Source organism: Stegostoma tigrinum, chromosome 14 (assembly GCF_030684315.1).
Source record: "Stegostoma tigrinum isolate sSteTig4 chromosome 14, sSteTig4.hap1, whole genome shotgun sequence".
Lineage (NCBI taxonomy): Eukaryota > Metazoa > Chordata > Chondrichthyes > Orectolobiformes > Stegostomatidae > Stegostoma > Stegostoma tigrinum.
In genome coordinates, this window is record NC_081367.1 from 23213198 (window position 1) to 23226564 (window position 13367).

At 37.9% G+C, this 13367-nt stretch overlaps 1 long non-coding RNA gene across 1 annotated transcript in view; it reads left to right on the top strand.

Annotated features, from left to right (window-relative positions):
- The first annotated feature begins 5926 nt into the window (after positions 1-5926).
- LOC132210531 (uncharacterized) overlaps positions 5927-13367 on the top strand; it is a 164672-nt gene continuing 157231 nt past the window's right edge. Inside the window, exon 1 of the long non-coding RNA XR_009446649.1 lies at positions 5927-5992. This is a non-coding gene — a long non-coding RNA (uncharacterized LOC132210531). The remainder of the gene's footprint in view (positions 5993-13367) is intronic.

Consider the following 13367-nt stretch of genomic DNA (forward strand, 5'->3'; position numbering starts at 1 on the left):
TCACCATCTTCTGTCATGTGGTTTGATGTCCCAGGATGGGTTTGGGTTTAAGATAGACTCATCAAAGAGAAGACAGGCATAAACTGTCTTCAGGCTTAGACTTCAAAGTAGTACCGTTTCTTGTCTGTTAATACTAAATACTTACATATGTGTTAATCATAGATATTTCATGCTGTGATTGTATAGTTACATCAGGTAACAAATCTTCTTCTTGCTTTCATGTGTAAATGCTTTGGTCAAGTGTAATCTAGGCTGATTGTATTCCTCCAGGGTGTTCAAACTGTTCTTACATTGTGCAGTTTCTGGTCAGAGATATGAAGATCCATAACATTGCCACAAGGTTGCTCTAAGGTCCTAAAGCCTTTACGCAGTAGACTGCACACCCCTTCTGAGAGATAATAAGAGCTGCCGATGCTGGAGTCAGATAAGTGTGGAGGTCTGATGCTGCCTGGCCTGCTGGGTTCCTCCAGCTCCACACTGCAGCATGTCTTCTGTACCTTGAACATGATTATGTCTATGTATGGAGATAAACAGATAGAATTGTCAACAGAAAAACAGAACAGACAATCAAATATGCAGCCCAATGAACTTTTAGGATAAATATGATCAAAGCAAAATACTGCAGATACTAGAAGCCTGAAAAATAAACAAAATGCTGGAGAAACTCAGCAAGTCTGGCAGCATCTTTGGGAGAGAGAAAGAGTTACAATTCAAGTCCAATATGGGTGAAGAACTCAGAGCCTTTTCAGACCAAGATAAATAAATTCTTTCTTTGATTTTCCAGAGTTTCAGAGCCTGAATAAGAAATCGGGAATGTATTTATCAGCATCAGTTAATTTCCTGGAACACAAACTGTTTGGTTTCCTGGTCTCCATAATTGTGAAAATTGTCTATGTGGCTGATTGACACCATTTCTGAAAGACAAAGTGTGCCATCTACTGGTACATTGCTCCTCTGAAGCAGCCAGAACTTCAGGAAATGCAGCACACGATCAAATGGCCCCTGCAATGTATAAGACTTTTTGGTAGCGGTCAAGTGGATGCAGGTATGGGGTCTGGAGGTCTGACATTTTGAGAAACCATGAATCAAGTCAAGCACAAGCATTAGTTGCATTTCATCAGTGTTTACTCATTTTTATTTTAATTCCATGACTAGCACAATTGTGTAGCAGCATATGTACTGAGGACACAAATGCTGTGACCTCCACAGAGTATTTCAAAATCGAATCATACCCAAGACCACATCATAACAAAAGGAAAATGTAGCTGGATGCTGGAAATCTTTTCTGGAAAGGCTCATATTGGACTCAAAAACGTTAAATCTCTTCCACTTTCCATGGATGCTGGTAGGTCTGCTGAGTTTCTTCTGTATTTTGTGTTTAAACCACTTAAAATTTTCATTGTGAATATGAAGGGAAATGTTCAAGATCTTCAGTCATGTTTATTTGTGAGACAGCATTTCTTCAATGATTTTAACTCCATTTTGGTTTTTAATTGACATTCTCAAAAATGGAAAGAATAGCACACCTGTTAGCATCAAATATTGTCTGAAGGAATGTCTGTGACCAAATGGAATGAAGGAACTGGTTATGGATACATTAATTAAGGATTAATTGTCTGTGAATTGTGATAAGTATAGGGATCTAGTAATTAGTAGGATATAAGGTTTAGGAAATGTGACTAACTGAAATAAAGTTCTCACTAAAAATGTGCATTTGGATTTTTTTTAAATATAGCTTTCTTTGAATTGTAGAACACTGGTAGCACTGCATGGTTGAGTTTAAAATGTAAAATGTAAGGGTATGATTACCCATTTCCTGCTTTATTGAAAATGAGCTTTTTAAGCAGTTGAATAGTCATGTTATTATGTGGACTTGGGATATTTCTTTACTAAAGAGAAAACAAAACATAATCTCAACACTTGCCATAGAGATAACAAAGTTCTTTCAGCATTGGAGCCTAATGATTTTTAAAAAATGAAGGCTTGGACAAATTATTAACTTTTGTGGATAAACTTTATTAGAAAGACGACTTAACAGTTGTCAGATTTGAACAAGTTAGGAAAGCTGAGGATAGGATTATGGATGAGTACATAATGGAATTCAATGGGTTGTGTTTGCAAGAGAACAGAAATTTCATATGGAAATTTCCCAATCTGTACTGTCATTTAAGCTATTGGACTGTGATAAAGTATGAAGTCTGGTCAGAATTCTGGTTTTGATGTGAATTAAATTTGTGGTAACTTACACTGCCAGAACAGATGTCAAAAGCTTTAAAAACATTTCTTAGGAAAGCAATTATTTGTAGCACAAAGGGGGCAATTAGACATTGAAAAAGAATGACACAATGTTAACAAATTAGTGAAACCTTCAAAACAGAGATAGAAATGCAAAAGGAAAACGGTTAACGAATAAAAGTGCAATTGTTAATTTTGAGAAGTGAAGAGAATTTGGGATTTATGCTGAGAGAATGAACTACGGAAATGCTCAGGTGCAGCTAAAAGCATTAGTATACCATAAACTGTCCCAAATGATATTTATAAGATATTCAAAACTAAACATGAAACCAAAGTTAGGAAGGAAGAAGATGGAGGTACAAATTAAAGAGTGTTATACAGTTGGGACAATTTTATGGAATTTGAGTTCTACCAGTTTCAGGTTTGGGGGTGATAACAAAGTAAAATTATTGTGACTATTCCACACACAATGGCTAAAATCAATCATTTTATTAGCACATATGTAGTGTGCGGTGAAATGTTATTCAGTTGGCCATTGATGAAACTGGATATAGAAAATAACAAAACTGCTGTACTTAGACAATCAGGAAGTTGCAATTTACATATTCAGGGCACTATTGTATTACTTTAATGGAATATAACATCTCTAGTAAAGAAATTAAAGAAATGATATTGGCATTGGGATAGAAATTTTGGAGACAAAATCTCAGTTCGTTAACATTACATAGGCAATTTACTATCTGTCATCCAAAAAGTTAAAAATTTTAGTAAAGGATGTAGGAATATGGGATGGGCAGTACAGTAGACCCATAGAAGAGATTTTTTTTCAGTCAACTGGTTGACAGCATCACTGGCTGGGCCAGCATTTATTGCCCATCCCTAATTGCCCAGAGGGCAGTTAAAAGTCAACCAGATTCATGTGGATCTTGAATGAATGCATTAGTGTTATGTAGACAATAGTAAAAGAAAAGGTAGAAGGAGTGTATGATAAACCTCCTATTGTCCAAATTCCTCTGAGGGAAAAAAAGTGGAAGTCAAAAAGGAAATGTATTACAGAATCCATCAGTATTATAAAGAAGGTGAGATTCTTTTGATTAAGCCAACTCAATAGATTGGTGTGGAATTGGTATTCAAAATCAAAGTTAAGGTTTGACACTGTCAAAAGTTTTTATTTAGATTCACTCACGGGATATAGGTATCTTTGCCACGAGAGCATTTATCGCACATCCGTATGTACACAAACAGAGCAATTAAGAGTCAACCATCTTGCTGTAAGCCTGCAGTCCCACATAGGCCAGATAAGGGTGGTAGTTCCCTTCCCTAAAGGACATTCGTGAACTTGATGGGGATTTTTCCCAACAGTCATTTCATGATCAATAGATCCTTAATTCCAGATTCTTTATTGAGTTCAAATGTCACCATCTACCATAGTTGGAATTTGAAACTACATCCTCATCACATTAACTGAGTTTCTTGTATTAATAGTCCAATGATAGTACCATTAGGCCATCGCCTCCCCAGTAGGTGTTGGGAGAACAGAGTCAAGCAAATGGAAATGGAGGGGTATACTCTGTCTGAAAGAGAAAAAGACAGGTTCGCTAAAAGCACATGGAAAATAAGAATGAATAAGATATTCCTATCATTGTTTTTTTTTGCCAGATGGTATTTTTGAAAAATATATGATATTAAGGAGAATCAAATGTGTTTACTTGTAAATTTCTCAGTGACTTCAGTCGATGATGTTCCCATTGTGATTGCTGAATTGTTAAATTGTCAGAAATTTATGATGTCTGTTTAATTATATTGTATTCTGGGAAATTATTTGTATGATGAAATCTTACATTTTAAAGTGTACATTCTGGTTTCAAATGAGGATGGATTTTTGAATATTGTATTAACCAAGAATTTTATTATATTGCCCTCTATGCTGTGATCTTTGTTGGCGAGATGCAAATGATGTTATTTTAGTAACTGGCTGCTGTTGTGCATTTGTCAGTGTTGTTCACTGACAAATGCACAATATGCATGGGAAAGGGGTAATCTAAACCTTTTCTTGTACATTACAGTGAAGAATGCCTGCCTCACTTGGATCCACAATGACAAGTTTTGAACTTGCTTGATAAGTTCTTCACTTGGTATCTTGTAGCTTTTGTAGAGCAAAATCATCATGTTGAATTCTTCACTCAATAGGCTATTAAAATTGCAATTGGTGTTATCATCCATTAGGATCTGGCAAGGATGCCTGAAACCTAATGGAACTGGGGAACCCATGATGATTATATGTTAATGAAGGGGTAATTAGCTGATCACTTGACTGAGGGACAAGTAATTGTGTTGAAGTTGGTGAAGAGTGAGTACAAATTAAAATGATGAAAAACTTATATGCCTGGACTCTGTCTAGCCAGCATTTACCTCTGGTATTTACATCAGTATCCTAACTACAGGTTCCAAATTTACATGTGTGTATCAGATTCTCACGAGATGTGTGTGGGCATCTCAATCACCCAAGCAAACAGCAGGATTAAAATGTCCCCAAGATGGGGAAATAGGCAGTATGTTCAACATGTAGGATTTGGGATCTGACCATGATTGTCAGACAGCTGTATTAAAAATAACAGCATGGAGCTGGAGGAAGCCAGCAGGCCAGGCAGCATCAGAGGAGCAGGAAAGTTGACATTTCAGGTGGGACCCTTCTTCAGAAATTCCCCCATTTCTGAAGGAAGGTCCCAACCCAAAACATCAACTTTCCTGCTCCTCTGATGCTACCTGGCCTGCTGTGTTCCTCCAGCTCCATGCTGTGTTATTTCTGACTCCAGCATTGACAGTTCTTACTTTCTCTGAGCTGTATTCAAAAGTCTTCTGTGGACTCCATCGAATTAACACCCATTTTCAACGACAACAATCAATCAGTACGCTTTATTACGTTTTTTGGAAATTTTGGTGGAAATCACCAGTTTGAAAGAGTACCCAGCTACAAGTGAGTGCACAAACCTATACATGTGAGGAAAGTCACTTTCTATAACAAAAAGACCATAAGATGTAGGAGCAGAAGCATATTATTCAACACATTGAGTCTGCTCCACCATCTAATTTGGATCATAGTTGATCTGATACTCCTCAACTCTACATTCCTGCCTTTTCCCCTTAATTCTTTATTTGTTTACAAATTAAAAACCTGTCTGTTTCAGCCTTGAATATACTTAATGACTCAGCAAAAGTAGCCCTCTGTCATAAAGGAAACCATAGATTCACTACCCTTTGAGAGAACAAATTCCTCTTAGTCTCTGGTTTAAATGGGTGGCCCCTTATTCTGAGATTCTACCCTTTGATCCTAGTGTGTCCCACAAGGGGAATCACTTTTTTTTTGCATTTATGCTATCATGTCCTCTAACAGTCATGTACGTTTCAATAAGTTTTCAGTCTCATTCTACAACTGTCATAATCTGTGATTGATTAATTGAACAAATTTGACTGTACACAGACTTTAAAATATAATAAAGCAAAATCTATATCTAATCGTCATGATTAATAGCTTAAAAATAGGAATCATTCTTTTTCTCACATTCATGTAAGAAGACACGGGCTGCCAGCAACATGATTAAAAAACACTAATGTAAAGTGTTAAGGGGGTGTTTGGATAACTGTAGCAAGGAGGAAGATTGTGTGAAAAAGTTATACATTGAGGTGTGCATGGAATTTGATTCTGCAAACTACTCTCAAAAATAAGATGATTTCTGGTCATTGCTCAAAGTATTGGGTAAGTAAATGAAACCTCTTTTTCATACGACTTAGGATGCAACAATTTTAACCAGTGGCTCATTTTGATTTGTAAATTTAAAGTGAGTTTAAAAGGCTCATAAATCTTGCAGCAGTCAGTCAAATTTTGTCTATGTTGCAAATATCAGATGACAATTCATGTGTTTTAGATATATAATTTTTTTGGATATAATGTTAAGTCTGGAGATTAAAGTGTTGTAAGATAAATTGAAACTTTTTTTGAGGAACTGGTAAATAAATCTGGGGCGATTACAGTTGAAAAAGTAACCTGCACTCAACTTATAAAGCCACAATTGAAGTAAGAATACAAAGTATGTTCCATTTCTGATCGCTTGCTAAAGTCTATTGGTGCCTCGATTTTAAAAAAAAAAGTTAAATTGCATATATAATTCACAGATTTAGAAAAAGGCTAAAAGCAGTTGGTAAGCAAGGGGTTTCATTCTGGGAGTCGCAATTCTAGGAAAGACCACTGTAAACCCCATAAGAGATAGTAATTAGTTTTATGGGTCACAGGATCAAAGGGTTGTTTTCGAGGCAAAAATGATTACTTTGCCTTTTTACTTGGAATATCCTAAAGCATGCCACATTGCCATGAATAGGGGCTGTGGGGTTTGGGACATTCATTTGTATTCTGTGTGTATGCATTTGGTCTCAGAAGCAAGCGCACTATAGTTCATTATAAGATCATGCCAAGGCTGAATGTGTATTTGCTAAGAGCTGAAAAATAGCTGTAGACCAAAATATTTTCCACTGAGTGAAGGATATTGCAAGAGTGTATTTAAAGTCAAACTTGAGCTGGACTGCTGAGAACTGAGGTCCTGAAGTCATTGTGTATTTGAGACCGGGATAGATAGGTTTTTCATTGGTAAGGGGTCAACTGTTTTGGGTAAAAGACAGAAGAATGAAGTTGAGAAACATAAGAACAAAATGAGTTGAATGGCGTTATTCAGCTCCTGTGTCTTATGGTCTTATGGTTAATAGGCAATTTACCATTCCCAATTGAGCATCTCACATTGACACCCAGAACTTGGATAAAAGATGCAATGAATTGTTCCTAACATCAAGATCCTCCCAGACCTCTTGTGTGATATTTTTCTCCACTATATTTCTCACCATAGCCCTCATCATTCAGGCCTCCATAAGATTACACACAACACTATGTTGGGTGCTTTTTCTATTGGAAAGTTCTGTGATGCATATGAACCAGTACATAAGGCTAGTTAATGTAAGGGTCAACTTACCTTTAAGATAGATCTGAATGATAAACCACTCAAAATGTGACATTTGAAAGCGTGCAAACACTTTTTACTTAGCTTTCGGATTACCTCTCCTTTTTCTATTTTCCAACAATCTCTCAAACCAGATGTATATTTAATGGGCTTCCAAAACCTCTCACTGCCAGACAAAAATGGTGTGTAGAGGAAATCAATTTTCATCCCTCATTTTAGAATGAGGAACCTGCCTTCAGCAGTGTGGGAAGCGATCAGCAGACTTGGAAATCCTAATTTACTAAAGTCCAGAGGAAAATGGCACAGTGTCAGAAATGCAGCGAAGATCAGATCCCTTTCTGATAGAAAGGTAACCAGTTGCGTACTGAAACTTGCTTCAAACTAGATTAAAATTCAGCCCATTAAATGCCTTTAAATTAATAAGCAACATGTTAGAATTATGTTATATTTTGTGTTCCGCAAAATATCATTCTAGACTGTTCCAAAGTAAAAAATGATTTAATGTTGAAATTTAAAATAAGTGAACAGTGCAGCTAAGAGTAATATTTTACTGCCCTCTAGTTTCCAAATCCGAAAAAACAATTCATAATGAAGTATTGTAGCATTTTGTTTTATAAGAGACTTCTGTGGATGGTGTTATTATCACAGTAGTTGTTCCATCTGGAAACACAAGCATCACTTCAAATGTACTATAGTGATTCTGACAACATATTCCGTGGAAATAGAGTATAATAATAATATCTGATTCCTGATAGTTACCAGATAGAAGTACAATGCTGCATGCCAACGCTGTACCTACTTTGAAAATGACCACTGTTTACTGTGCTTTTTTTTACAATAATAGTACTGTAATTGTCATAAACTGATGTGATTTTGATGCCTGGCCTCTTAAACAACATGATATATATGTTAATACGGAACATGCATGCTTAAATGCTTACTATAATAATAGCATTGTACAAGTTATTTCAACGAAAATTTTAATCGGAATTAATTGAGCAGCAGTCCAATTCTTCTACTTAGAGAGCTTCTGTTTTCTTGTTTTCTATTCTTGATGAGCAATTCCTGTACCAAAACCCATGCAGAAACAATGCAGTTTTTATAGTATGCACAAGAACGTTTATAGATATTCACAACCTTCTTGAAACCCCAAGTGGAACTCTGATTCTAGGCTCCATGCAAGTCAGCACTTTGAAACATCAGAGATAATTATTCTTTCATCCTCATTAATCCAATAAATAACAGGGCAAACAGAATTATTGCTTAAATTTTAGTAAATTGTTTCAAGAGCCTATATGTGTTTGATGTGATGCTTTACTGTAATATATTAATAGCTAATCTACCCGGATTTAGTTGCATAATTCCCCAGTGTTCTCCACTGGTATCACAAACTGATCTGTGGTTTGAAGCTGAGATTCATATATGTTACTACAGATTGACTGACTCTAAACTGATTTATAATTGATCTAAACACTTTTTTGAGGTACATTGAAATGTTCAACACCTTCAGTTATTTGTAGTGTGAACTGAGCCATACAGACTGAGAGGTTTGTCTTAATTAGCAAACTCTAATCTATCAAATTTTGATCAAGGTGTGAATCAGGCCTATAATTGATTTTTTTTTGTTTCTGAAAATGGTGTGTTTGAATTAGACAATATTTCTGCTATGGATCACTTCAGTAAATCATGCTGAAAAGTGTATACATTTGAATATTGAATCGAACTCTCAATCAAAGAAACATTTCAATTACAAATGGTGTTGTTGAACTTACAATATGGCCGACCTATGAAGTACATATTTGTGACATTTAATATCACATACAATTTTGAAGTCGTCCATGTTAAAACGAACACCTAATACTCATTGTATTGTTTCTCATATGTAATATGATCACATGCTCAACAATTTGGAGGTTTGTTGTCACACTTGGAATGCAGCTGGTGCCTATCGATCACAACCTGAGATGCTGTGTTATGGCGACCAATGTGCAGGATCGTTGTAGCCACCAGTGAGCTGAAATCACCTGGTACCAGCTGTGACTTTCATGCTCATGACGGATGGTGGGATTGAGACCTTCAAATTAGTGAGGCAAGATTTGCAGTTAATAAGGTTGTTGGTAAATTATAACCCTTTTTTTTAATGGACTACTCACAACAACTCCCATGAATCTTGCATGGATGCACAGAACTTGGTTAAAAGATGCAGCAGCTTGGTCCCTATATCTATATTGATTTATCATGTAATTCTACCAGCTTTCTTGCAATAACCTATGCTGTTCAGTCCCCTGTAAGATTCCATGATCTTTAACTTAAAAGTGACTAAAAATCCTGTAATGGTAAGCTGCAAGTGATCCCTCTTGCTTAAATTCCATTCCAGATTCACAGTGCAACACAGTGTATGTGTGTGCTTGTGGCAGTAATTACATTATTGCTTACAGTTTTCTCCTTGTTATAATTAGTCTGTGGGCTTCTGAAACTGAGCAAAGAGCCACCGTTCAGCCTGAATAGTTCATGGATCACCCAGATGCCAATGGAGATTACTTACAGTTGGAGAAGGAAGAATAATTTCTCTCAAAGAATTAATGAACTAAGACTAATTACTAGGCATTTGCAGAGCAGCAGAATCTATGTTAACCACATATTTGCAGATAACTAGAAATGTTACTGATAATGAATGTCAAGTACTTTGTGCTCTACTGGAATTAGCTTCTTTAATAAATACCACATTACCTGTAAGTATAAAGGTAACTGGTACTAAGAAAAAGAATCCCCCTCAGCAGTGATTTAACTGTCTACTCCAGAAGAATCATTACCTTTGTTCACTTGCCTTTAACTGGTTTCTGAAACACAAGTCATTAAAGGATTTCTAGGCTCATCCCCAATTTCCAACATCTGAACAGTTATGTTTCTTGGCTTGGTGACAGAATTCTCTTCCTACCATTACTATTCTGCCATTTCCATTAGTGTTGCCAGTCAATGAACAGTGAATTGTTGAGATTACTGGCATTGCTCACAAATAATTCAATCAATTTAATGAATTATTGGAGCCTATGCATAAATAAGTCATTTAGATGGGAGTGTTCCTTTGTTTCCCTGTTCTTCTAATCTTCGCCCTCTGCTTTTCACCTGTCAGTTGTTGGCAAGAGCTGTTCCCTCACAAAAATCAGATTACGCAGCAGAATAAGTGTTGGTACATGTTCACCTTACTTGAAGATGGCTGTGGCATAATCCATAATTTTCCTTGAACTTGTAGATCTATGCACATTTATGTGGAGGGTGGATAGAGTCAGAGAGTAAAGACAACCATAGAATGACGAATAATGACTGCTGCCAGGAAAACATGTATGTAGTTAATAGCACACTGCATCATGGGAAATTATGTATCACCTCATGTTACACTACTTGCTTACATTTGGCAACAGCAAATGAGATGAAGACAAACAGTAGGCTGGAAGAACGCAGCAGGCCGGGCAGCATCTGGAGGAAAGGAGCATCCTGAAGAAGGGTAATACCCGAAATGTTGACTGCTTCTTTCCTCCAGATGCTGCCTGGCCTGCTGTGTTCTCCCTGCCACCTGTTTGCCTACCTTGGTTTCCTACCTAGCATCCATGGTTTTTTTTTGTCTCTAACTAAATAAGATGCAGACATTGGTAGGAGCCTGAATGATAAGTAGCTATAGCAAGATTTGTGGCAGAATTGGCCAAGAAGTGGGCGGTATGGTGGCTCAGTGGTTAGCACTGCTGCCTCACAGCACCAGGGACACGGGTTAGATTCTACACTTGGGTGACGGTCTGTGCGGAGTTTGCATGTTCTCCCTGTGTCTGTGTGGGTTTCCTCCCACAGTTCAAAGATGTGCAGGCTAGGTGGATCGGCCTTGCTAAATTGCCTGTAGTGTTCAGGGATGTGTAGATTAGGTGAGTTATAGGGGATGGATCTGGGTGAGATGCTCTGAGGGTCAGTGTGGACTTGTTGGGTCAAAGGGCCTGTTTCCACACTGTAGGGATGCTATGATCTATGATCTATGATCTATGAAGTCCAGTGAGACAGATTTTGAATGGGATCATCTTGTACATTATTTTTTTTGAGGGAGGCAAGATTTGGGCTCAGTGCCCAATGCGGGACCCAGCTAAGTAGCATGGTGAGTTTTTCATTAGACAGTGGAAAATTGCCAATTGAGGAGGATTATTGGTTGTTAAACATCTTGCTAACAATTGAACTCCCCTCATTAACACTAAGTTTCTGATCTTTCCAATTGTGCAAAATAGCTAGCCTGCTCTGAAGGACCTCCATGGTGGACAGCAGGCATCAACATCTCATGGGAATGCTCCATGGCTACTAGTCATACACACCCATGTTCATGGATATTTGCATATCACATGTGCCAGCCTGGAAGAACCCTTACACACTTTCCAATAACAGGATGCTTCTGAATTTTGATGCTGCACCTCAGACTGCACCGGCAGCTATCATTTATAATGCTGTAGCAAGGACACTGTGGCATCACAGATATGGACCCAGCTTTTGGACCAGACCAAGCTGCATCTCTGAGCTCCTAGCTCACAATCATAACACTCATTTATTCTAACCTCAGATGGAATGATCATACTGTCCCTGCCTGGCATTGCCTTTCCTTGCCCTTTTGTGCTTTTACCCCCTCAGCTCACATTACTCTTACCTTGCCATTTTAGAGCTGACAAACAGATGGGAAGGTTGTCATGGTGGTCAGGAGGGCTCAGTGAAATTGAGGAAAATAGCCCTCACTTACTGGGTGCCAGCACAATAAATCAAGGATAGTCTCCAATACCAGCCAAGTGGCTTAGGTATGGTTAATCAGCACTCTGGGTAGTCATATAGAATGTATCTTTACTCTCAGGGGTGGAAAGTCATAACATCAAGCAACCCAGTACCCATCTTTAGCTCTTTGCCCGTTGAAGGCTTTTGTTTTCTCTCTGTCACCTGGAATGAGAAAGAAGCAGGTATTAAGGAAGATGTAACTAGATGGCATAGCTGTTATTTTGGTGCAGGTGGGGAAGTGTCCAAACAAGCGAGTGGGCAGTATAAAGTAGGCAGTAATGTTGGGCCTTGGGTTGGCTGAAAGCAAGTAAGGGAAGATGTTGTAGGCAATAGTGACAGTAGTAAGGCGTGAGCCTGGGTCGGAGATGGTTACCATAAAAGAGAGAAAGTGAAAGAGGTATCAGATAGAAAATGATGAATTTTGGCATTTATTTCAAAGTGAATGGAATGTAAAAGTAAGACAGTTTGTTAAAATTGTACAAGGGACTTACACTACCACAGCTGGAATGCTGTGAACAGGCTTGGGACCTTTTTATAGAGTCAGAGTCAGAGATATACAGCACAGAAATAGACCCTTCAGTCCAACTCGTCCATGCCAATCAGATATTCTGTGTGAGCCTAGTCCTATTTGCCAGCATATGGCTTATATCCCTCTAAAGCCTATCTAAGAAAAGATACAATGGCATTGGAGGCAGTCCAGGAGAGGTTCACTAAACTAATACAAGATATGAAGGGACTGTCTTACGAAGAAAGGTTGAGTATATTGAGCCTGTATTCACTGGAAGAATTAAGAATGAGTGGAGATTATACTGAAACGCACAAGATTCTTGAGTATTTGACAGGATAGATGTAAAAGGTTGTTTCTTCTTGTGGGACAGTCTATGACCAGAAGGCATAATCTTAAAATAAGGAATTGCACATTTAAGACAGAGAGGCGAGGAAGAACATTTTTTTTTCTCAGAGGGTAGTGAATCTATTTTTATCACAGAGGGCTGTGGAGACAGTGGGCTGTTAAGTATATTCATGGCAGGAAGACTGATTTTTAATCTGGAAGGGAATCGAGAGTTATAAGGCAAAGGCAGGAATGTGTAGTTGAGGGCTATCAGATCAACCATGATCTCATTGAATAGTACAGCAGACTTGATTGGCTGAATGACATACTTCTGCTCCTATGTCTGGTGTTCTCATGGTCTTGCCCTAGTGGCGTGGACACAGTTGGCAATCTCAAACCAGATTGGCACGTACTAATGTTGTGGCCTCCACCGCTGGTCCCAGGACAAGAAAAAGTCCAGCCTGTTCAACCTCCATTTAATAAGCCCAGCAATTCTCTTC